Source organism: Moschus berezovskii, chromosome 24 (genome assembly GCF_049115385.1).
Source record: "Moschus berezovskii isolate FMDL1 chromosome 24, NW_MosBer_1.0, whole genome shotgun sequence".
NCBI classification, from domain to species: Eukaryota; Metazoa; Chordata; class Mammalia; order Artiodactyla; family Moschidae; genus Moschus; species Moschus berezovskii.
The window spans coordinates 52,225,158-52,247,917 of NC_142483.1; the positions used below are offsets into that span (position 1 = coordinate 52,225,158).

Consider the following 22,760-nt stretch of genomic DNA (forward strand, 5'->3'; position numbering starts at 1 on the left):
CTACATGTAAGTGACTGTGCTAGAAACTCTCACATAGTGTGTATGGTATAGTATTTTATTTCTCTAAACAACAGATATGTCTCTATATAAAACTGTATTATGTTCTCCAGTCTACTTTGTATTATTACTTTAACCAAATTATTCATCTTCCCACTTCTGTCTCTGTTTGTACACTTTAATGTTTTAATGTTTATCAAGCCCAGCAAATAACATGTGCCAATATTAATTCCTGAAAATCTGCATGCCGGATGCTTGATGACACCTGGAGTTCACAGGTTTTTGTGGATTACAAATTATCTTTCAGTTACGTGGACACTGTGAATAGGTCTAAGCACCCAGAGGATGCCAAAATACCTGCTTTGAGTTGGACCTGGGTGATATATTACAAAGACTGCAATGGGCCTGCATTCAGAAGGGCTGGATTTAAGACCTAGCTTTGGCATTTATCAGCAGAGTGAATTTGAGCAAGATCCTAGTCTCTATGAGTCTCAGCTTCCACTCTCAGACTGGTGCAATATCTATCAGTTTCAGAAAGCCTTTGTGCCAAAGAAGTCTAATGTATTTGAAAATGTGCAGTGACATGCATTGTTTATCTTCTCCTGAGACTCTACAGGACCCATAAATCACAGCGTCTCACTAAATCCCTGTTCCCTGGCCTCAGAGGTGGGTACATGAACCAAGTTTAGCCAATGAGGCTGTCCAGTTTGTTTGTCTGTGACTGGTTCAGGAAGGAGAAACTAACTGGGGCATTTCTTACCGAACTACTAGTGAAGTCTGAAACATTCTATTTTTTCTGTCTTGTCCTGCACAGAAGCCATTAGCCAAATGTGACTATTAAGCAATTGAAATGCGACCTATGACTAGTGCAACTGAGAAAATGAACCTTAAATTTAAATAGTCTCACAGGGTTAGTGGCTACCATATGGGACAGTACAGGTCTACAGTTTCCCATCGATTAGTTTGCATGTTTCCTAATTTATTCTTTGTTGTCATCCAAGGAAGATTTCTCTAAGGTTTCTTTCTCTATTGCTCTATTTGGATAACTCTTAAAATGCCTCTTCCTTGGAGATTTTAAATAATTCAGCTGAGGAAACACATTTCCCAGGCACTGTTTCTTAACTTATTTAATATATTCTGTAATTATTGATCTGGTTATATTTTGAGTTCCTTCTGGAACTTTTTGTCATTGATGTTTTCTAAGAATTCATTTATTTTATATAGATTTTCAAATATATTTACATGACTGTGAAGAATGCTTTCCATTACTTCTTTATTTGGTCATTGCTCATTTCCTATCTCTGCATTCTCAGTTCTCATTCTATAAGCTGTTTTATCCTTCTTATTATTCAAAAATAAAAGTTTTAACTTATTTTGTTTGGCTGCTTTGTTTCCCTAAGAATTCTGTGTTTTAAATAATTTTGCTGGAATTATCTTGTTTATAAATAAATCAATATTTGTTTCTATCTTTACTAATTCTTTCTTCCTAAATTCCCTCATTTGTCCCTCACCCTTCCGCTTCCTTCCACCCTACTTCCTTCTTTCTCTCTTCTTTCATTCTCTTTCACTCTTTCTTTGTATTTTAAACAAGCTGAATTTACTATTATACAAATTTTTTGTCAGTTGTGTAAATGTTTGAGGTAAAAGTTTTCCCTTTAAGACTGATTTTAGGTTTTCTCTGTGACTTTTGATACTTATCACGACACTAAAACTTGTGTGTGGAGGGGAGAGTTGAATAGGATGTGCACAGAGAAGTTTTAAAGTAGTGAACACATTCTGTATGACATCGTAATGATGGACAGATGTTGTTATACACTTGCGGAGACCCACTGAATGTGCAACAAGAGGAAACTCTGGATTTTGGTAATTCTGATGTGTTAACATAGATTCATTCTTGGTTAAAAAAAAAATACCATTCTGGTGAGTGAAGTTGATAATGGGAGATGTTATGCATATATGGAGTAGCTACACACTGCTCTCAACTCTATTGTAAATTACTCTAAAAATTGTCTTAAGATTAATAAATATTATAACATTTCAGTTCATTTTGAACTCAAGAATTTTTCAAAAAAGATATTAAGTTCCATGAAATTGTTTTATTTAATTTGCCACTATTTTTGCTTGCTATGATTGAAAACACTTATAATATATTGCTTCAGTTCAGTTCAGTTCAGTTCAGTCGCTCAGTCGTGTCCGACTCTCCGCGACCCCATGAATCACAGCACGCCAGGCCTCCCTGTCCATCACCAACTCCCAGAGTTCACTCAAACTCATGTCCACAGAGTCGGTGATGCCATCCAGCCATCTCATTCTCCATCGTCCCCTTCTCCTCCCGCCCCCAACCTTTCCCAGCATCAGAGTCTTTTCCAGTGAGTCAACTCGTCGCATGAGGTGGCCAAAGTATTGCAGTTTCAGCTTTAGCATCAGTCCCTCCAATGAACATCCAGGATTGATCTCCTCTAGAATGGACTGGTTGGATCTCCTTGCAGTATAAGGGACTCTCAAGAGTCTTCTCCAACACCACAGTTCAAAAGCATCGATTCTTCGGCAGTCAGCCTTCTTCACAGTCCAACTCTCACATCCATACATGACCACGGGAAAAACCATTGCCTTGACTAGACGGACCTTGGTTGGCAAAGTAATGTCAGTTTGTGAAATATGTTATGACTTTTCATGGCTCAATGTACAGCCATGTATAATTATTTTAAGTATCCTTTAAAACAGCAGGTGTTTTATGCAAAGAATTATTAATCAAAGGCTCAATAGCCTTACCTATTTTAATTTTTTTATATCTAAAACTGGCTTAAAGAATTATTGTGCTTTTAGTTCTCCTTTAACTTCATTCAGTTTTGGATATGTATTTTTGATGCCAAGTTTTGGGTGTATAAGAAGATTCATAACTGTTAGTTATTTCTGTGGATTGCATGATTATAATTATAAGGCACACCACACTTGTTTCATCCAATGCATTTGGCCTTCAATTAAATTCTCAAATGATGGTAATGTTAGGACCCCTGCTAAATATTTGTTTGAATCTGCCCATGTGTCTTTGCCAATGCTTATTATTTTCAATAAAAATATGTCATCTTATTTTCTTTTATGTGTATCTCTCTTACAAAACAAAAATAACTTTTTATAATAATATTTTTCCCCATTTACTTCACCAGTTTTTCCAGTTTACATTCATTAGTGTTGGTGAGCTTTATTTCCTTGGTAGATACATTTTGTCATATTTGCTATGCTGCTTATATTTTCTTTCCCTTTTGTTTCCTCTTTTAGTTATTTGAAATGTACAGAAGCTAATTTTAATGTATTACTAGTTGCTGCTACATTTTAAATAACAGACTTAAATTGCTATTTCTTAGTTTATTAATTTTAATATAATAATCTTTATTTTGAACAATAATCAGCATATTTAAATTTAACACCTCATTTTCTATATCCACGTTTCTACTCTGCATTCTCTTATACACACACATTCTTATTTTTAGTATGTTATACCGCTTTTCTTTAAAGATTTATAGTTTTTACTTTACTATACTATAATTCAACAAATTTTACTCTAAATTTTTAAAAAAACAGATCATAAGCTTACCCCCTTCATTCAGGCATCTATCCATTCAAGAAACATTCATTGTGTGGTCCCTCTTTGTCAGAATGCTCCAATCACTAGGATACAATACAGAGCAGCGAGATAGAAAAGACTGCAGTCATGGAACTTATATTTGGACAGGGGAGAAACTAGCCATGCCCAATAAACAAAGAAAATGTCTGGAATGAATATATCTATTGCGAACGTAACTGATGGGAAAATACTAGTCAAGTCATGACTCGTTTACATGGGTTGTCAAGGGAGGCTGTGTAGGATTAGACAGAATGCTAAGCCTCAACTGATAAGAGAGAAGAGCACTTCAGTTAGTCTGGAAAAATACAAGGAATGAGCATTTTAGGCAGGGACACTGGTGTGGTGGTATTTTATTGGTTCTATCAACAACTGAGTTAGGGACTGTGCATTTGCTTATTTTTCCTTTCCCCTCTGTCACTATATGCCCCATGATTTTTAATGTTATCAAGAGTGTACACATTTGGGTAGATATGTCTCCCTGACGGATTAACTTTTTCTATGTCATAAATCTTCATTTCTTTCTCTCTGGTAATACTAGCCATCTAGGACTTTGTCTTGATTAATAGAATGAATTCCAAACTGGTTTTAAAATATCATAAAAATATACTTTGCCAACAAAGGTCCGTCTAGTCAAGGCTATGTTTTTTCCAGTGGTCATGTATGGATGTGAGAGTTGGACTGTGAAGAAAGCTGAGCGCTGAAGAATTGATGCTTTTGAACTGTGGTGTTGGAGGAGACTCTTGAGAGTCCCTTGGACTGCAAGGAGATCCGACCAGTCCATTCTAAAGGAGATCAATCCTGGGTGTTCATTGGAAGGCCTGATGCTAAAGCTGAAACTCCAATACTTTGGCCACCTCATGCGACGAGTTGACTCATTGGAAAAGACTCTGATGCTGGGAAGGATTGGGGGTGGGAGGAGAAGGGGACGACAGAGAATGAGATGGCTGGATGGCATCACCAACTCGATGGACATGAGTTTGAGTGAACTCCAGGAGTTGGTGATGGACAGGGAGGCCTGGTGTGCTGTGATTCATGGGGTCGCAAAGAGTCGGACACGACTGAGCGACTGAACTGCTGATCCTTGTCTATCTTTTTACTTTCCAACTGTATAAGTTATTAAAGTACATGTTCTATACAGAGCATATTGGGATTTGCATTTTATCTAGTCTAACAGTCTCTGCATCTACCTGCGGTATCTAGTCTATTTATATTTAATGTAAATGTTGGTATTTTTGTGATTTAATATATCTTGGCTTTCTTTTCACCTGCCCAATATATTACTTGCTCCTTGCTTCATTATTTTATACTTTCTTCTAACTGAAAAAGTTCATTCAACATTTTGTTTTAATAACTCAACTTTTTGTTTTTGGTTATGGCGGTGTGTGTGTGTGTGTGTGTTTTAAGAGTCGTAACTGGGACTACAATATGCAACCTAACTTATCTCAGTCTACTTAAAATTAATGCTATATCATTCTTGCAAAGTATAAGAAACCTCCAACATTGTAATTCTATCTCCCACCCCTGTTCTTTGTGGTGGTGGTGTCCTGAATCTTTCATTCATATACACTATATACAACAACTAAAAAAAATTATTTTTTTATTGAAATTTTAAGTTGTCATATAAAGAAATCAAAGAACAATATATCTTCAATTTATTTACATATTTGTCACACTCTCTGTCTCTCATGGCTTTCTGTACATTCAAACTTCTTACATTTATTGTAGTGTAGGCCAATAAATTCACCATTTATTTATCTAAAAATACTTTTACTTAATCTTATTTTTAAAGGATATTTTCACTGCATATAGAATTCAGGGTTGATGATCTTTTTTAAATTTTAGAGTTGGAGTTTTTAACAGTGTATTGTTTTCTTGTTCTATTGTTTCTGATGACAAGCCAACCATTAATCATATTTCTTATTTGTTTCTATTCAGTGTATATTTTTCTTGGTTTGATTTCAAGGTTTCTTAATTGACTTTAGTTTTGGACATTTTTATGCCAAGATATAGTTTTAATTGCCTAAGTTTATATTTTTAAAAAATTTGGAAAATTCTCCATTAGTTCTTTACTTTTTCTGTCTCACTAACTCTATTCTCTTTCTGGGACTCTAGTTATACTACATCATTTCATACTGTACACTGACCACCAGTGTTCATTTATTATGTTTTCAATATTTTCTCTCTGTGCTCTTTAGGCTTTCTTCTAATTTATTGTCTCTTTTTTCCTGACCTCTAAAATCTCCTGTTAAGGATGCTCGGGGCTGGTGTGCGGGGATGACCCAGACGGAGGATAAAGGGAGGAGGGAGGTGGGAGGGGGGTTCAGGAAGGGGAACTCATGTACATTCAGGGCGGATTCATGTCAATGTATGGCAAAACCAACCAATATAATATTGTAAAATAATTAGCCTCCAATAAAAAAAAAAAGGGAAAAAAAATCTCCTGTTAAGCAAATTAAGAGAATTTTACAATTTTAATTCTTATGCTTTCACTTCTAGAACTTTCATTTCACCTTCTTAAGAAATTTCTGTTGTAAGTTTCCCCATTGATCACCAATTACAGCTGTATGTGTGGCCGGGGGGGGGCGGGGGGAGAAGGGGGTGTGTGTGTGTGTGTGCTGTATTTGTTAATGTTGTTGCTGTTCAGTTGCTAAGTCGTGTCTGACTTTTGCAACCCCATAGACTGTAGCTGGCCAGGCTCCTTTGTCCCTGGAATTTTCCAGACAAGAATACTGGAGTGGGTTGCCATGCCTTCCTCAAGGGGATCCTCTCAACCCAGGGATCAAACTTGCATCTCCTGTGTCTCCTGCATTGGTAGGCTGATTCTTTAACAACTGTGCCACCTAGGATGCTAAATATATGTTTATTAGCTGCTTTAAACCTATTGAGGCTGTTTCCAACATTTGTGTCATACTGGAGTCTGTTCTACTGACTTAAAAAATAATTATTGGCCATGTTTTCCACTACCTTCATATACAATACTTTTAGTTGTATGTTGGAAATTTTGAGTGATGTGTTTTAAAGAACTTGGATTACCTATTTTTCTATGTTTTCTACAAATGGCGATAGTTTTTCTTCCAGTAAACAGATAAAGTATTAGCAGATTCTTTTATTTTTGTGAAATATTGTTTTATTATTATTCATTTATTATTCTTATTATAGTGGATCTATTTTTTTTTTTTTTTTTACTTATTCCTAGAAGCAAATTATGGAGAAGGCAATGGCAAGCCACTCCAGTACTCCTGCCTGGAAAATCCCATGGACGGAGGAGCCTGGTAGGCTGCATGCAGTCCATGGGGTCTCTATGAGTCAGACATGACTGAGCGACTTCACTTTCACTTTCACACATTGGAGAAGGAAATGGCAACCCACTCCAGTGTTCTTGCCTGGAGAATCCCAGGGATGGGTGAGCCTGGTGGGCTTCCGTCTATGGGGTCACACAGAGTCGGACACGACTGAAGTGACTCAGCAGCAGCAGAAGCAAATTATGCAATATTTGGTACTTCTGTTTAGTTCTCAGCTCACTAAAGACCACTCCAGTAGGCCTGTTAGAGTTAATGGATTAACTTGCATATTTCTTTTATCTCAATGATGACAAATCTGATTTCCTATTGTCTAAAGTTTGAAAACAATTGCCTCAAATTGTTTTTCCAGTTTTATAATTTTTTACAGTTTTGAGTACAAGTCTAGTATCATTTACTTGCTAATTCTAATTATTCACATCTTTACTTTGCATTACTTACACCTTCAAAATGTCTTCCATAGTAGCCTTATAAAATCTGTTTCTCTCATTATCTTGAACTTTTACTCATTATATTATGTCTTAGTGTCACCATTTTTGGGTTCATCTTAATTCCAACTATCTGAATGTCTGTTTCCTTCTTCAGATTAGTAAAGTTTTCAGCCAATATTTCTTCAAATAATTTTTCTGGTCCTTTCTCTCTCTCTTCTCTTTCTGGGCCCCTATAATATGAAGGTTGTTTCACTTGATTTTGTTCCGAGGTCTTTTAAGGTATCTTCACTTTTAAAATTTTCTTTTTTATATTTGTTGCACTGTCCCGATGAGTTCCATTTTCTGGTCGCTGTTCTGCTTCATCCAGTCTGTTGCTGAACATTTTTAGCATATTTTCAGTTCACTTATTATATTCTTTAGGTCTGTGACTTCTGCTTGGTACTTCCTTACATTTTTAAAAATTTTTTGTTGATGTTCTCATTGTGTTTATCCATCCTTCTCCAGTGTTTGGTGAAACCCATTAGACCATTGCTTTCAACACTTTATTAAGTAGATTCATTATCTCCATTTCATTAAGTTCTTTTTCTGAGGGGTTGTCTTATTCTTTTGTTTGGAACATATTCCTCTGTCTCCTCATTTTGTCTGTTTGTTTCTATGTAGCAGGCAAATCAGCTGTCTCTCCCAGTCTTGAAGGAGTGGGTGGCTTTGTGTAGGAGGATTCCCATGGGGCTCAAAAGTGCAATCTCCTCTGGCCACCAGAGATGGACACTGAAGTGAAGTCCCCTGTATGGGATGCATGGGCCCACCTGTTGTGGTGTGGAGATGGGGGGCCCTCATCCAGCCCGCTGCTGTGGCACACGGGTGTGGGAAAGGCCCTTGGTGTGGCATGCCTCCCTACTCTGGCAAGTCAGAGGGAGAATTCCAAAATAGCACCTGCCTTCACCGGCACTGACATGCACAATGAGACCCTGACTACCTTTTATATAAAATAATTTAGCTTTTTAAAAATCATTAAACCATATTTAGTTGGGTGTTTCTGTTACTTGTCATGGAAACAAAATAACTAAAGTGTTTTATGGAAATGAATCAAATAAAATATATCAGGGGTCTCTGGTATAGTTACATTTTAAATAAATTTTTACAACCCCACTTAAAAGAAATAGGTGAAAAACCCAAAACGATTATTATTCACTCTATATCTTTTTTTATCCTGTACCCGAGGATAAAAATATCTCTTTTTGCCTTTCTATTTCTTGCCTCCTTAAAGCAGTTATTAACTATTATGAGCACAGGTATAGGACATCTGAGCTATATGCTATCAGTGTTAGAAATGTATAGAATGGGAAGAGAAATTTAACTGGCCAAACTGAGACCCATAAGTAATTAGTAGAGAGTGAAGCAAAGAATACCTGGCTAAAGAAACAAATATATTGTAATTAGGCCAATTATCCTAGATGTAGTTCATCATCTTGTAGTGATAAAGGCCGTTAATGAGCTTTGTCACTGACAGCTTACTTTCTAATCTTAATCCCTTTTAGCGTTATTAGCTTTAATGCTACTTGCACAAAGATAAGTTAATTTATACTGAAATTAAATAGAAAAATAATAAGTAATGATTGTGGCATTTGAGCAGAATCTTATAAAGTTTCTTTCCTTCTGAAAAACTTACTGAAGGCAGTGCAAAATGTCCACGACTTTTTGAGCAGGTGAAGGAGAACTAGAGAAACATTTGTTAAAGGAAGTACTTACAGATACTCTTGAGGACAGTTATTAAATTTATAGTTCGTATAAATTAATGAAATGATCAACAGCTGTTTATCTTAGATATCAGCACGTTATGTTCTGTCTGCCATTAAGAAAATTATTCAAATGGTCAATCTATAAAGACCACTAAACATACCTGTTCTATACCCAAACATATAGTACTAAGACATCTGTGCAAATATGCTAATAGCATCTTGAATTATTGAATTATGGCCTCTATACATCTTATTAAACCAGACTTTTTTATCTGAGCCTTAGAACAAAAAACTACTTGAGTGACAGCTTTTTACATTCTAAGTATGGTGCATAGCTACTGCCTGCCTGGATGCACAAAAGTTCATTCCCTGAACATAATGGATGATTTAGGGCATGGTTGCATGGTCATTTCAAGAGTCATAGTTGAGAGTGTTTGATAGAGACAGGAAATACTTTTAGAAATACATTTGTCTGACCCTTTATTTAGGCACTTACATTTTTATCTATCAGTACATACTTATGCACTTATATATTTATCTCTCAGTACATATTGAACCACTAGTTTGTGTACAGATTTACCAGAATCTAGGTTTAAAAGTACTATGTTTTAAAGTACTGAGAAAGAGCAGGTGACCTTAACTTGTTCTCATTCCACTGAGGAATTGTTTTTTTTTTAATATTTCACCACTAAATATCACGATATCCAAAGTTTGTGTGTGTGGATGTACACTACTTCCTACACTAGATTAAGAAATGTTCTATCAAATTCTAATACATTAATAACACCTTCTTTCATGAACAAATGTTGAAATTCACCAAATGAATTTCTACCGTATCTATTGAGATGTTCCTATGCTTTTTCTCATGTACTTGGTTAAATGGCAAAGAATAATGGCTCACTCTAAGACCTCTATTGAGATGTTACTATGCTTTTTCTCATGTACTTGGTTAAAGGGCAAAGAATAATGGCTCGTTCTAAGAACTCTATTGATATAGTATACATACGAGAAAGTTGCCATATTAAAAATATACCATTTAATCAATTTTAAGATATATATACAAAATTGAGATCATCATTACAGTTACAACGGAGAACATATCACTCTTGAAAGTTCCATTGTACTTCTTTGTATACCTCCATCTGACCATAGTAAATAATTTTAATATACATCTGTCAGTAACAACAAATAAATGTAAAAAACCCTTGTGCTATATCTGAGTAACATGAATAAATGCAACTGATATATAAATCAGTCTGTCTTGAAACTGTAGAATACACATGTTTCAAGAACACATAAAACATTTATAAAAATTAAGAATATGAGCCAAAAGCAAGTTTCAACAAATTTCAGAAAGCTGAAATTCTGTTGAGATATTCCTTTATAAAATTAGAATGAAGGATTTATGTCTGCTGCTGCTGCTAAGTCACTTCAGTCGTGTCCGACTCTGTGTGACCCTATAGATGTAAGCCCACCAGGCTCCCCCATCCCTGGGATTCTCCAGGCAAGAACACTGGAGTGGGTTGCCATTTCCTTCTCCAATGTGTGAAAGAGAAAAGTGAAAGTGAAGTCGCTCAGTCGTGTCCATCAGAGATAATCACATGCTCCAGAAAATATGCAGCAATCAATTCTTAGTACTATTCTAAATTTGCTCTTTCTCCTAACCTCTAACCTTTGAAGGTTGTCTTATTTTACATAGATCATACATTCTACCCAGGACTCTTTAGGTGTCCCGTATCAAGATGCTTTCTTCAGTCATCTCAGTCACCGTGTTACAAGAATTGAAAATCCTGTTTTGTTACTTTAAAAGTCATAGCTGTCAAAACTAGAATCTAACATATAATTTAAAAATACAGGAAAAAAAAACCCACAACAACTTCTATTTTTGAGTTCTACACTCTCCCTTCACACAAACACAAACTATAGTTTAAATGAGTGCTTAATTATACGCTGGTAAAGTTGCTAGAGGACTTGGCAGACATTCTACTTTTAGAAGCACTCCACACAAATTTGTATATCACATTTTACATAATGAAGACTACTTCCCCACCTCTTACTAAACCAAAGTAATAATAATGATAATAATACACTTCTTAAAAGAAAGCTGGGGCTATATCAGGAAGGTTTAGTTAGTTGAGACAAGGAACAAGTTAAGGGTGTCGCAAGGCAAAGGGATACACTATAGATAGAAGGTAAAAGACTTGAGATGATGCAGCCTCAATTAGATTCAGTTCAGTTCAGTCTCTCACTCTTGTCTGATTCTTTGCGACCCCATGGACTGCTGCACGCCAGGCTGCCCTCTCCATCAACAACTCCTGGAGTCTACCCAAACTCATGTCCATTGAGTTGGTGATGACATGCAACCATCTCATCCTCGGTTGTCCCCTTCTCCTCCTGCCTTCAATCTTTCCCAGCATCAGGGTCTTTTCAAATGAGTCAGCTCTTCCCATCAGGTGGCCAAAGTATTGGAGTTTCAGCTTCAACATCAGTCCTTCCGATGAACACTCAGGACTGATCTCCTTTAGGGATGGACTGGTTGGATCTCCTTGCAGTCAAAGGGACTCTCAAGAGTCTTCTCCAACACCATGGTTCAAAAGCATCAATTCTTCGGTACTCAGCTTTCTTTATAGTCCAACTCTCACATCCATACATGACTACTAGAAAAACCAGAGCCTTGACTAGACAGACCTCTGTTGGCAAAGTAATGTCTCTGTTTTTTAATATTCTGTCTAGGTTGGTCATAACTTTCCTTCCAAGGAGTAAGCGTCTTTTAATGTCATGGCTACAGTCACCATCTGCAGTGATTTTGGAGCCCCCCAAAATAAAATCTCTCATTGTTTCCATTGTTTCCCCATCTATTTGCCATGAAGTGATGGGACCAGATGCCATGATCTTAGTTTTCTGAATGTTGAGTTTTAAGCCAACTTTTTCACTCTCCTTTTTCACTTTCATCAAGAGGCTTTTTAGTTCCTCTTCACTTTCTGCCATAAGGGTGGTGTTATCTGCATATCTGAGGTTATTGATATTTCTCCCAGCAATCTTGATTCCAGCTTGTGCTTCACCCAGTCCATTTCTCATGATGTACTCTGCATGCAAGTTAAATAAGCAGGTTGACAATATACAGCCTTGATGCACTCCTTTTCCTGTTTGGAACCAGTCTGTTGTTCCATGCCCAATTCTAACTATTGCTTCCTGACCTGTATACAGATTTCTCAACAGGCAGGTCAGGTGGTCTGGTAAAAAAGATAGTATACTAATAATCTAATTGGTAGTCTAATTAGATTATGAGTATATAATTTTTTTTAAGTGACAGATTCTCTACATTGTTGAGGGAAAGTCACAGACTTTACACCAATGACCAACTAGTCTTTCCCCTGAGTCCACCCATGTGGAGTTTCACATATGGCTGTGCAATCTCCAAATTAAGATAAAACTTTAAACTATAGTTTGAGAAATTGTCTGAGCACATGGGTGATGATTCTTATTTTTTCTGTTGTTTGAAGTAAAGTTATCAGAACAGCAGAACTTCATGCTTCCAAGTCTTGGTTTCTGTTTCTGAAAATGCTGGTTTGCTCAAGAATGCCTCATTAGTCTTTTCACCAACATAATGCTAATCTGATTAATTTTGCCTGCATGCTTAGGTATGTGGCAAGGTGCCTACTTTACAAAAGCATCTCGTATGCAAGGTGTAGGAAAAAATTTTTCTTTTGTACTGATTTTGGCCAAAGTGACTCTAGGCTGTGTCTGAGTCTGGGCTTTAATACCACAGATAGTTTCTCGAATGATCTCTTGGGGACCTGAGCACCATGTAAGATGTCCAATTATTTCTCCACATAATATGAAGAATCTCTATTACTCCATCATAGAGAGGAAATTTCATGTGAGATCAGCCTTGAAGATAACAGCCATATAAATGAAGCCATCTTGGATGCTCTAGACAAACCCAACTGTCAGTTAAACAGCAATGAGTGACTCCAGTGGATACCACAAAGAGCAGAAGAAGAATCACCTCTGTGCATACTAAGTGGCTCAGTCAGGCCTGACTCTTTGCGACCTCATGGACTGTAGCTGGCCAGGCTCCTCTAGCCATGTGATTCTCCAGGCAAGATTACTGGAGTGGGTTGCCATGCCCTTAACAGCAATAAATAAATGGAACACCTCTTAAGCAGTATTTATCTACTCTGTCAATACTTGGAAAATATAATTATCTTGGATATGGAACGTCCCCCAGCAACTACACTGTTCAGGAGTGAAGCAGAAATTGGACATTTGGACAAAACTAGCTTCTGAGAGGAGCAGAATTCAAGTCAAACAGCAGAAAATGTGACCTCAAATAAGATGATGAATAATCGCCTGTTTCCAGTTTTCCAAGTCAACTGTCATCTCTGGGGAAAACTGTCTAGCAGAATCAGGACTCAATATAAAATCTACCCCAATGGCTGTGACAAGATACACACTGGCAAATGCAATGCAGGAGCCTCTTTCTAGTGTAACCACAGTCCTAATCAAACTTACGAATTAGAAATCTGGACTCATGGAATTTCATCTAAGAAAGCACTTGAGTTTTCAATCACAATGCCCTGTGTAATAGGGCACTATTATTAGTTGTCAGTTATCAGAACTGAGGCAGGATACAAGGATATCCATAGTAGATAGATCCATAATAGATCAGAAAGCACTGTGCCACTTATCAAACTACTGCTGCTTAAATCAAAATCTGTCCATCCTCTAGAGTCATCTCTGATGCTGGGACTAGGAATGAACAATTAGATTTTTCCTTTTAAGGTGGTTTCTTGCTGCTGTGTGCTAGTAAGGGCACTGGGCAGAAGAAGTAGAGGTTAGCTCAGTGCTTGCCTTATGGTTTCTATAAGCAACACATCAGCTACAGTTCTTCAACTTGGCAGCATGGTTCAAGCAGCTGTTGGATCCAGTTTTTAGCTTCTTTCAGTGCTCTGAAATCCATCTTCCAACAAAGATCTCTGGTATGTGGATTTTTCAGTTTCTCGCTGTGAGGCTGATAGTTTTGGCCATGTGTATACTCAGGCTCTCTTTTGGGTATGTTAACATTTAATATTAGTATATTTTTCTTCTGAACTGCTCTTTTATCACTATAGAATATCTCATTTTATTTTTGGATAACAACTCTTGTTCTAAAGTCCTCTTTGTCTAATATGTCTCTTATTGTTACAGGGTGCATGCCATGTTACAGTTCTTTTTCTATATTTTGTTTTTAACTTACCACATGGACAGCATAGGGATCATTCTTTATTTTTTAAAATGTAGTCTGAAGTTCTCTGCCTTTTAAATGGGAGCTTTGGTCCATTTATATTTAATGAGATAACATAAACATTTGAATTTATGCTTCCCATCTTAGTATTGATATATGCTACTGGCATCTGTTCTTTGTTTTATTCTTCCTTCTTTCTTATCTTCTTTATCATTATTTTTCAAAAATGAAGACACAGAATTACTTGTTTTTTGAAAAATACTCCTGGTAATGTAAGGAAAGTTATGACCAACCTAGACAGCATATTAAAAAGCAGAGATATTACTTTGTCAACAAAGGTCCATCTAGTCAAGGCTATGGTTTTTCCAGTGATCATGTATGGATGTGACAGTTGGACTGTGAAGAAAGCTGAGTACTGAAGAATTGATGCTTTTGAATTGTGGTGTTGGAGAAGACTCTTGAGAGTCCCTTGGAGTGCAAGGAGATCCAACCAGTCCCTCCTAAAGGAGATCATTCCTGGGTGTTCATTGGAAGGACTGATGCTGAGGCTGAAACTCCAATACTTTGGCCACCTCATGTGAAGAGTTGACTCATTGGAAAAGACCTTGATGCTGGGAGGGATTGGGGGCAGGAGGAGAAGGGGACGACAGAGGATGAGATGGCTGGATGGCAACACCGACTCGATGCACATGGGTTTGCGTGAACTCCGGAGTTGGTGATGGACAGGGAGGCCTGGCGTGCTGCGATTCATGGGGTCGCAAAGAGTTGGACACGACTGAGCGACTGAACTGAACTGAACTGAAGGTACAATTTAACCTTTCACTTTATCTCTTCATGAATATTCTTTCATTTGACACATTTCCTCCAGTTTTTTGTAAAAAGCATCAATTTATCCATTCTGTAAGATCTATCAGTGGGATGCAGCTGAAAGAAGAAACTGCTGGTATACCATTAGTCATCCTCTACTTGCTCTGCTCTTGGGTCAGTATCCTTTATCTATCTTCCTGAAACTAGGTTATTATTGTCATACATTGTCAAAGTGAGTGGTTCCTTTTACATAATTTATAATATTAGGAAATATATTGTGAAATGCCATGCTTACTCAAGTAAAGTTATATGACTACTAGTCTGGTACTTCTGCTAAAGAAGAAAATGTATTAATAGTTAGCTTGGCAGAGTTTACAATTTCTGAGATTTTCTTTCTTCCTGTTCTACCCATCCTCTAAGGATTATCTCATATTTTTCCATGGGTTCAGTAACCACTTATTTGCTGACTGCTACCAAAAGTATATGACTTGGTCCCCAACTTCATTCCCAAGCTTCATTCATATTTCCAAAAGTCTCCAAGACAATTCCACTTGAATGAATGCAGGTATGAGAAAAACAGCATATTAAAACTGAAACTTAAGATCTTTTCTTCAAACCCACTGCTCATTTCATTTCCTTCAAACCTACTATTACTTATTTCAAATAACAGATTGATCATCTTCCTTGTTTTCCAATCTAACAATGTTATAGTCATATGGTTCCTATATTTTTCTTTACCTGGGTACCAAATTGATTTTTTTTTTTGTTTCTTTGTTTTTTAATGTAAACTGTAAGTCTTCATTGAATTTTTTACAATATATTTTCTGTTTTGGCTTTTGGACCATGAGGCATGTGGGATCCTAGCTCCCTCACCAGGGACTGAACCCGCACCCCCTGCAATGGAGGCAAAATCTGAATCACTGGACTGCCAGGGAAGTCCCCACCCAACTGATCCTTAATCCCTACTGAGGGATTAAGGATCCCCCTCAGTAGGGATTAAGGGATTATTCTACTCTTGTGGATAATTCCATTTCATCTGTGCCCTTATGATTTCCACAGCCCCTACCATCCCGCAGGCCTTCATGTCTCACCTACATCACCTCAGTCACATCTTAACACCCCCCCCAACATTAGCACTACCTAGCACTGGATAGAAACACAAATTCTCAGGCACCACTCCGGACTGATCATTTCAGTAATTCTTCAAGGGCAATGCAGCAATCACTGGTGATTCTGACGTACACTCAAGTGTGAAGACCACTGCTGGACACTAAGGATGATTTATACACTTCCTGTCCACCAACATGCTATCTTTAATACCAATATTCTTCTGAATGTTTATCTTAATGATTATCTGTATTTTTAAAGTAAATCCAATTTTATCTTTGGCACGTTACGATTACTAATAATTCTTCTAGCAAACACTAGCATCTGAATCAAAATCTAAGTGCACCCTGACATCAGAGTTGACAACAAATGACCTACTCCAGTAGTCAGTCAGCACACTTTGATCCAGAGGCCAAATCCAACTCATGCTCTGTTTCCATAAATAAAATAGTACTGTAACACAGCTGTGATTATTTGTTTGCATGTTGTTTATGAGTGCTTTTCTATTAATACTACCAAGTCAGAGTTGAGCAGTTACAACAGAGTCCTTATGGCCTGACTCTGTATTTGACTTTTTACAGGAAAAAAAGTTTGCTGACTGACACTGTCAACATGTGTTCATTCATTATATATTTATTCACCATGTGCTATTAATCAGGCACTGTTTCAGGAACTGAGGGTGTAGAGGTGAGAAACAGGGCACGTCAACTGAGCGACAAATATTTGAATGGGTGGTGGCGGTGGGCTGACAATAAACAAGCTTGCGTGTGTGTGTGCCCTGTCAGTTGCTCAGTCATGTTGGACTCTTTGGGACCCCAAAAACAATAGCCACTGGGCTCCTCCATCCATGGGATTCTCCAGGCAAGAATATTGGGATGGCCTGTCATTTCCTCCTTCAGGGATCTTTCTGACTAAGGGATTGAACCCACGTCTCCTGCAGGTGTTTTCTTTACCACTCTGATAACTGGGACACCCCTAAAAAAGCATACATGTAAAAAATTAATAAGATAAGTTCAGAAAGTGATTTGTGTTGTGAAGAAAATGAAGTGGGTGCAGTGGCAGAAAGAGACTGCTGGGAGGCAGCACCATTGGGTTAGGTATCAAGAAGTCCCCTCAGGGAAGACTGACATTAACTGAAGACTGCGGTGAAAACAATGAAATGCTGACAAGGAACTATGTGGGCAAAGTGCTTGGGATGGAAAGGACTTGATTTGTCCTGAAACCATGAAGGCCAGTGTGGAGTCAACTAAACTCTGAGAAAATAGAAAATACTGGATTCTGGCTAAATGTTTCTGAGATTTCTGCTCGATGATAAATTGTGTTCTTTCATTTCCACTATGTTTCATAGAAGGAAGCAATATTAAGATTGCTTACTATTCTTTCATGTTAATGATTTATGTTGGCTGCAGTGTGAACATAAATGATTTGTACAACAACACTGAAAAAACTGAGAAGTTCTGATTAAAATGAAAAAAAAAAAAGATTTATGTCTCTAGATGTGAGACTAAAATATAGCTCCCTACTCATCTCCACCCTGATCAGGCTATTTAAGGTAGCAGAGTTAAGTCAGACCTTAAAGTTTTCCTCTCCCCAAACTCAGTGACATGAACAAATACAACACCAAACAAAAAAATCCTGGGAAAAAGAAATGAAAAGAGATGATGAATTGAACATGAACAATAAATAAGTTTTAAGAATATATAAATTTCCTTCAAAATTTTATGGAGAAAATGTTGGGATTGGGTGCATAGTTGGAGGATGATGGTTTGTTTGAAAAGAGGAAATATGTTAGAGAAACACTGAAAATTCTCATTAAGAATCAACAACTTGGTGTGTGCTTTGGCAGCAGAAGTATTAAAATTGGAAAGATACAGAGAAGTGTAACTAGGATGATGTGTAAGAGAGATCTGAAAATTCATGAAGAAGACCATATTTTTAAAAATGAGATAAGAGCTTGAATAGACATTTCTCCAAAGGTGAGGTACAAATAACCAATAAGCAGGAAAAAATGTTCAACATTACCAATCATTAGAGAAATACAAATTAAAACTATAATCAGTCCTTATTTTCTACCTATTAGAATAGCTACTATAAAAAATATAGAATACAACCAGTGTTGGTGAGGATGCAGAAAAATTGCACCCCTTATGTACTGTTGGTTCAGTTCAGTAGCTCAGTTGTGTCCAACTCTTTGTGACACCATGGATTGCAGCATGTCAGGCCTGCCTGTCCATCACCAACTCCTGGAGCTTGCTCAAATTCATGCCCATTGAGTTGGTGATGTCATTCAACCATATCCTCCTCTGTCAATCCCTTTTGCTCCTGCCTTCAATCTTTCCCAGCATCAGTCATTTCCAATGAGTCAGTTCTTTGCATCAGGTGGCCAAAATATTGGAGTTTCAGCTTCAGCATCAGTCCTTCCAATGAATATTCAGGACTGATTTCCTTTAGGAATGACTGGCTTGATCTCCTTGCTCTCCCAGGGACTCTCAAGGGTATTCTCCAACACCACAATTCAAAAGCATCAATTCTTCAGTCCTCAGCTTTCTTTATGGGCCAGATCTCACATCCATACATGACTACTGGAAAAACCATAGCTTTGACTAGATGGACCTTTATCAATAAAGTAATGTCTCTGCTTTTTAACACAATGTCTAGTTTTGTCGTAGTTTTTCTTACAAGGAGCAAGTATCTTTTAATTTCATGGCTGCATTTACCATCTGCAGTAATTTTGGAGCCCAAGGAAATAGTCTCTCACTGTTTCCATTTTTTCTCCATCTGTTTGCCATGAAGTGATGGGACCAGATGCCATGATCTTAGTTTTCTGAATGTTGAGCTTTGAGCCAGCTTTTTCTCTCACCTCTTTCACTTTCATCAAGAGGCTCTTTAGTTTCTCTTCACTTTCTGCCATAAAGGTGGTGTCGTCTCCATATCTGAGGTTATTGACATTTCCTCCGGCAATCTATATTCCAGCTTGTACTTCATCCCACCTGGCATTTCACATAATGTATTCTGCATATAAGTTAAATAAGATGGTGACAATATACAGCCTTGATGTACTCCTTTCCCAGTTTGGAACCAGTCCATTGTTTCATGTCTGGTTCTAACTGCTGCTTCTTGACCTGCATGCAGATTTCTCAGGAGGCAGGTAAGGTGGTCTGGATTCCCATCTCTTTAAGAATTTTCCACAGTTTGTGGTGATCCACATAGTCAAAGGCTTTGGCATAGTCAATGAAGAAAAAAAAAGATGTTTGTCTGGAATTCTCTTGCTTTTTCTATGATGCAATAGATGTTGGCAATTTGATCTCTGGTTCCTCTGCCTTTTCTAAATCCAGTTTGAACATCTGTAAGTTCATGGTACACGTATTGTTGAAGCCTGGCTTGGAGAATTTTCAGCATGACTTTACTAGAGTGTGAGATGAGTGCAATTGTGTGGTAGTCTGAGCATTCTTTGGCATTGCCTTTCTTTGGGATTGGAATGAAACTGGCCTTTTCCAGTCTTGTGGCCACTGCTGAGTTTTCCAAATTTGTTGGCATATTGAGTGCAGCACTTTCACAGCATCATCTTTTAGGATTTGAAATAGCTCAACTGGAATTCCATCACCTCCACTAGCTTTGTTCATAGTGATGCTTCCTAAGGCCCACTTGACTTCGCAATCCAGGATATCTGGCTTTAGGTGAGTGATCACACCATCGTGGTTATCTGGGTCATGAAGATCTTTTTTGTACAGTTCTGTGTATTCTTGCTGTGTCTTCTTAATATCTTCTGCTTCTGTTAGGTCCATACCATTTCTGTCCTTTATTGTGCCCATCGTTGCATGAAATGTTCCCATGGTATCTCTTGAAGAGATCTCTAGTCTTTCCCCTTCTATTGCTTTCCTCTATTTATTTGCATTGATGACTTAGGAAGACTTGCTTCTCTCTCTTTGCTATTCTTTGGAACTCCGCATTCAACTGGATATATCTTTTCTTTTCTAATTTGCCTTTCACTTCTCTTCTTTTCTCAGCTATTTGTAAGGCCTCCTCAGGCAACCATTTTGCCTTTTGCAATTCTTCCTGGGGATGGTTTTAAGCACCACTTCCTATACAATGTTACGAACCTCCGTCCATAGTTCTTCAGGTACTCTGTCAGATAATCCCTTGAATCTATTTGTCATTTTAATGGTATAGTCACAAGGGGTTTGATTTAGATCATGCTTTCTTCAATTTTAGTCTGAATTTTGCAATAAGCAGTTCATGATCTGAGCCACAGTCAACTCCCAGTCTTGTTTTTGCTGACTGTATAGAGCTTCTCCATCTTCAGATGCAAAGAATATAACCAATCTGATTTCTGTATTGACCATCTATTGATGTCCATGTGTCTTGTGTTGCTGGAAGAGGGTGTCTGCTATGATCAGTGTGTTCTCTTGGCAAACTCTGTTAGCCTTTGCCCTGCTTCATTTTGTACTCCAAGGTCAAACTTGCCTATTACTTCAGGTATCTACTGACTTCCTACTTTTGCATTCCAGTCCCTTATGATGGAAAGGACATCTCTTTTTGGTGTTAGTGGAAAAGGTCTTCATAGAACCATTCAACTTCAGCTTCTTCAGCATTACTGGTCAAGGCATAGACTTGGATTACTGGGCTATTGATGGTTTGTCTTGGAAATGAACAGAGATCATTCTGTCGTTTTTGAGACTGCGCTCAAATAGTGCATTTATGATTCTTTTGTTGACTATGAGGGCTACTCCATTTCTCCTAAGGGATTCTTGCCCACAGTAGTATATATAGCGATCATCTGTATTAAATTCAACCATTCCTATTTTAGTTCATTGATTCCTCAAATGTTGATGTTCACTCTTGCCATCTCCTGTTTGACCACTTCCAATTTACCTTGATTCATGGACCTAACATTTCAGATTCCTAAGCAGTATTGTTCTTAGAGCATCAGACTTCACTTCCATCACCAGTCACAATCACAGCTGGGCATTGTTTTCGCTTTGGCTCAGCCTCTTCATTCTTTCTGAAGCTATTTCTCCACTCTTCTCCAGTAGCATACTGGGCATCTACCAACCTGGGGAACTCATCTTTCAGTGTCATATCTTTTTGCCTTTTCATACTGTTCACAGCATTCTCCATGGCATTCTCGATGGAAACAGTGAGAGACTTTATTTTGGGGGGCTCCAAAATCACTGCAGATGGTTACTGCAGCCATGAAATTAAAAGATGTTTGCTCTTTGGAAGAAAAGTTATAACCAATTTAGATAGCATATTAAAAAGCAGAGACATTACTTTACCAACAGAGGTCTGTCTAGTCAAAACTATGGTTTTTCCAGTAGTCATGTATTGATGTGAGAGCTGGACTATAAAGAAAGCTGAGTGCCAAAGAATTGATGCTTTTGAACTATGGTATTGGAGAAGACTCTTGAGAGTCCCTTGGACTGCAAGGAGATCCATCCAGTGAATCCTAAATGAGATCAGTCCTGAATGTTTATTGGAAGGATTGATGCTGAAGCTGAAACTCCAATACTTTGGCCACCTGATGCAAAGAATCGACTCATTGGAAAGACCCTGATGCTGGGAATGATTGAAGGTGGGAGGCGAAGGGGATGACAGAGGATGAGATGGTTGGATGGCATCATCAATGCGATGGAAGTGAGTTTGAGTAGGCTTTGAGAGTTGGTGATGGACAGGAAGCCTGGCGTGCTGCCCTCCATGGGGTTGCAAAAGACATGACTCAGCTACTGAACTGAACAGATGGTGTTCTCAAAGCAAGAATAGTGAAGCGGTTTGCCCTTCCCTTCTCCAGTGGACTATGTTTTGCCAGAACTCTCCACCATAACCTGTCTATCTTGGTTGGCCCTAGACTGCATGGCTCATACTTTCATTGAGTTTGATGAGGCTGTGATCCAAGTGATCAGTTTGGTCAGTTTTCCGTAATTGTGTTTTCCGTAATTGTGTTTTCCATTCTGTCTGCCCTCTGATGGATAAGGATAAGAGGCTTGTGGAAGCCTCCTGATGGGAGGGACTGGCTGTCGGGGAATCTGGGTCTTGCTCTGATGGGTGGGGCCATGCTCAGTAAATATTTAATTCAATGTTGTTTTGATGGGTTGGCGCTGTGTTCTGTCCCTATAGTTTGGACTGAGGTCCAACTATAGTATGGGTAATGGTGGAAATGGCAACCTCCTTCAATAGGACTTATGCCAGGACTGTTGTCTCCAGTGCTCCTGACCCCACAGCAGGCTACTGTCAACCCAGGCCTCCGCCAGAGACTCCTGGGCATTCACAGGCAAGTCTGGCTCAGCCTCTTGTGGGGTCACTGCCCCTTTCTCCTGGGTCCTGCTACATATAAGGTTTTGTTTGTGCTCTCCAAGAGTCTATTTCCCCAGTCCTGTGGAAGCTCTGTAATCAAATCCCCCTGGTCTTCAAAGTCAAGTTCCTTGGGAGTTCTCAGTCCCTTGGCTGGATCCCCTGCTTGGGAAATCTGTTGTGGGCCCTAGAACTTTCACAATTGTAGGAGGATTTCTTTGGTATAATTGTACTGTTGGT

General features: G+C 38.1%; 1 non-coding gene across 1 annotated transcript; it reads left to right on the forward strand.

Annotated features, from left to right (window-relative positions):
- Positions 1 to 18,066: 18,066 nt before the first annotated feature.
- LOC129548239 (U6 spliceosomal RNA) lies at positions 18,067 to 18,169 on the forward strand. The gene has a single exon (XR_008684315.2). It is a non-coding gene; the product is annotated as a U6 spliceosomal RNA (small nuclear RNA).
- The last annotated feature ends 4,591 nt before the right edge of the window (positions 18,170 to 22,760 follow it).